Here is a 4,069-nt window from a genome sequence, read left to right as displayed (position 1 = left end):
AGCTCCGATCGATCAAGTACCGAACGTACGGTATATCCGAGTTCTGCACACATTCAGCTCGGTGACGTCCCTCGCCTTCTTGATCCAACAAGGTGTCGAGATAGCAGATGAGTTACGTCAGCACGACGGCGTGGTGACGGTGATGGTGTAGTGATCCTCGCAGGGTTTCGCCTAAGCACTGCGAAAATATGAGTGTAAACTGTGGAGGGGGCGCCGCACACTGCTAACAATTGTTGTTGTGTGTTCTAGGTGCCCCCTCCCCACATATATCTTTCCCTAATAATAAAGCACGAATTGACTTTGTCGGATTTACCGTCACAATATGTTTCTTTCCGTGAATTTACACTTTCAGTTCGAATTTAAAACATATACCCGGGATGGTACTAATTCGGGTGCCCGTGGCATTGAAAAAACGTTTCGTTTAAGAAAAAAACCTACATCTGTATGTATTCAACCCGCGATTCATCTGTTTCATCTTATCCAGACTCCCCCTCCTCGTGGCGCTCCGCTCCGCTCCGCCCCGCCCCGCCCACCTCTTGCTACGCCCCTTGCGCCGCCGGGTGCCTCCTGCCCCGCTCCGCCCCTCACCACGCGCCGCCGGCCTTCTCCTGCCTCTCAATCCCATCTCCTCCTTACCCGCGGCTTTCTTCGCCGTTCACCGCTCCCCTCCACCTACTGGTCGCGACCTCGTGGGAGGCAGATGATGGGAGGGTGCGGCGCTGGCGTCCGGCTCCAGGAGCTCGAGAGGGCCGATCTGCGCGTCGGCGACCTCGCGGGAGGCATGGCATGGCGTGCTGCGCTCGAGACGAGCGGGCTCGAGTAAGGGGATTGGAGGGTGGCGCCGGCGGGATCGCGGACGGGGATGGAGTGGGCGGGTGCCGGCAAGATCGAGGCCGGGGATGGAGAGGGCGGTCGGCGAGCTGGCGGCTGAGGATGGAAGAGACGGCGCTAATTCGCTACTACTCGCACCGCACCACGTCCCTAGCTTCCTCCTCTCTGATCGAACTGAGTCTGTTTTACAAAGGGATCCGGCGACTAGAGGGGGAGCTGCCACCGGTGACGCTGCCGGAGAAGCTGGCGAGGTTCCTCCAGAAGTGCGCCGAAGGAGTTCCAGGACGAGCCCCGGTATAGCGGAGACCGGTGGTACCTTGGTGGCTGGGTTCCAGATGGTGAGCTGCCTGCTGCTACTACCATATTATAGTACTGGCTGACTACGTGAGGGTTTCAGTTTATCTATAAATGGCACAAGCTGTTCATTCAGCCGGTACTATAATTTGCTGCTTCTACCAAATCACAAGATCAGTTTATCCATGCTCATGGAATTTCGTGTGTAGGGCTACGATTACAAACTCCATTGATTATTCACGCTCTGGTCGATGCTCTGTTGGCAGCCCACTGACCAGGCAACTCTATCGTTGAGGACCGTGTGGACCGCAGGAGGATCCCTGATGCTTTGTTGCTCCTGTGACCTTCAATTTGTTGTGTGGCTGTCTACAAACGTACAGTAGCTTCATTCAAATTCTTTTTAGAAATTGCTAGACGAATTTCTTTGTAGAGCTGAGAGAAAAGATGCATAGACAATAGAATTATGTTTAGGTTTGCAATAATTCGTTCTATTTGCTTGCAAACAAATTGCACAAGCCGTTCATTTGTTGGATGACGTTTGCATGTATTTCTAGCAAGTTATAAAAACTGATGGAAGATGCTTTGTGTATTCTTTTGTGTGTCTATCAGAACAGGCATGGTGGGAGGGCGATGCTCTGTTGACTGCTTTTCTTAATATTACAGAGGGAGGATCGAAGTGGAGATTGGTACTTTCCCTTTCAGCGGCCAAACAAAAGCAACACTTTTTCATGTGATTTTAGATGAAACGACCAGAGTGTGTAAAATCTGGATCGCTACAAACAGGTCAAGGTTAGTTATGTTTCTCCTTCTGATATTCTCTAGATAATGCTATCAAGCAAGATCACCTTAGGACAATATAATCTACTATTTACTTTCTTTGTGTTTCAGTATGTTCAAACTATTTACATGTGTGCAAATGGGCATAGTTTGATTATGCGACTTAGTGTCTTACTTGTTCTGCCTAACTGTTGGATCCTAGCTCTTATGTTATCTACCTATAGCCAGTGCATGCCAAAAAATAAAAATAAAACCTATGGCCAGTGATATGTTTATGGCTGGATGTCTACTGCTTCTGTCAATGCCATAGTAGATTCAATCGAAACTGATATATCTAAACAACAATTGTTTCATTTCGATCACATAACATTATTTTTGCTGAAAAATCACAACGTTTTATTCAAGTTTGTGGGTGTTTTCCCTGATCTGTTTGCAACTTGGCATGAGAGTCCGTTTATGCATGTAGTTATTTTGGTCCAGAAATCGACCATGGATGATGCTCCTTATTTTGAAGAGACTAAGTTCTTCTGAGCCTCCGATAAAATAAACAAAGAGGGCTTTAATGAGATGATGCTTCTTGTTTAATGTTGTTAGATCTCCTAAAATAATTTGAAGGCGTGGGGCTTGCTGGTCAAGTAGGTTGCGCCGCTCCATCAGGATGTCCTCCCCCACTGTAGTGTTAACTGATTAATCATGCACATCCATTAAAGCAAAGATTCAGAAAAATGTTTAGTACACTAATTAATCAATCAGTAAAGGACAAATTGTTTAATCCTACTATTTAGACACTCCATCCATCCAATCTAGTGAGTTTAAATTGATTAATCCTGCACATTCTTAAATTATGAAGAGTAAAAAAAAGATTTTGGTGTTGGAGGAGCAGCGAGCAAGTGTAGTTTGCAAACCAAATGCAGTTTCTATAGTGAACACTGATTTGCGACCTCAGCTCAGCCATATTGAACGGATTTATTGCTCTGTGAAATAGGAGTTAGCCCATATAGAAATGCCACTCCAATATTGGAGGAAGTGTTGATTGAGCTGAGAAATTTACTTGACGATGAAAGGAACGATTTGCTTCAAAATTTACAGAATAACTTCTCCAAGCTCTCAGAAGAGAAGCAATAATGTGACTCCCAGGTGCCTCTCTGAGAGAAAAGCTGGAGATGCTTTGCCAGTGGCAAAAAAGGGAAGTAATTGCTACGGACGCCAGCCAGGTGTTCATGCTATTTGATTAATGTTTTCTGCTCTTAATAATGCTTCCATTTTTCTTCTTTTAGAACCCTTCTTTTGTACTCTTACAAATAGCAGGTGAAAGGAGAAGGATGAAGAAGTCAAGCTATTGGAGAGATCAATTGAGGAGCTCAAAAGAACTTTAGTGTTCTCAAAAGTAGCTTTATTCAGTTTGAGTGAATTTTGTGTAGGTGTTGTAGCTATTCATTTTGCCATGCATTCTGAATGTTAGTACACACCCATGTTGGTACAGAACTCCTATTGTTATGCCTGTTATGACAACAACTTTCCCCGATTTTTGTGCATAAACATACATATGTGGACTAAATTCTTTTGTTACTTGCTCAGCCAATACATATGTATGCTTTTTTTGCGGGTGAATACATATCTATGCTAATATAGTTATTGGTGTTATGATATTGGTTGAGTCAATTATATACCATTTACAATATTCAAATAGGCTTTGAGTTTGGTATATGCAAAATGTTTACAACCTATTAACGTCGAAGTGATAACTGATAAAAAATTATGCATCAGTGCATTCATCCATCTATGGTAACTATGCAAGCATGCATGACTAACATTTGTTTTTCAAATTTTCAATCATTTTCTCAAGAATTGTCCTTATCTCGGATGAGATATATTGATGCATTCCTATATTTTCATATACTTCTAATCCCTGAAAACACAAGACAAATCCTAAAAGAAGTTACTTTTTGTAATTAAAATTGCTAGCAATGACCTTTTTGTTTTACGCTATTAAATATCTTATGATCTAAACATCATGCACCTGCCTGGAAACACATATTAGCATTGACCAGTGAATTTTCACTAAGAAAAGAGAGCTTGATTCTTGGGAATATTTTTCTCCCGTTGCAACGCACGGGCCCTTTTGCTAGTGTATATATATATATAGGTGGGAGGGGAGGAGAGGCAA

The 4,069-nt window shown here is 43.6% G+C and overlaps 1 long non-coding RNA gene across 5 annotated transcripts; it reads left to right on the top strand.

Annotated features, from left to right (window-relative positions):
- The first annotated feature begins 449 nt into the window (after positions 1–449).
- Positions 450–3,513, top strand: LOC125551864 (uncharacterized). 5 transcript variants are annotated; one of them, XR_007303329.2, is made up of 3 exons: positions 455–1,169; positions 1,335–1,914; positions 2,992–3,513. It is a non-coding gene; the product is annotated as an uncharacterized LOC125551864 (long non-coding RNA). The 5 variants fall into 5 exon arrangements; XR_007303333.2 differs by having other exon boundaries at positions 457–1,914; positions 2,992–3,116; positions 3,208–3,513; XR_015601288.1 differs by having other exon boundaries at positions 460–1,914; positions 2,992–3,116; positions 3,211–3,513.
- Positions 3,514–4,069: the final 556 nt, after the last annotated feature.

The sequence above is a fragment of the Triticum urartu genome, chromosome 4A, assembly GCF_056163025.1.
Source record: "Triticum urartu cultivar PI428250 chromosome 4A, HENAU_Tu73, whole genome shotgun sequence".
In the NCBI taxonomy this organism is placed as follows: Eukaryota; Viridiplantae; Streptophyta; class Magnoliopsida; order Poales; family Poaceae; genus Triticum; species Triticum urartu.
This window is presented reverse-complemented; position numbering and strand designations above follow the sequence as displayed.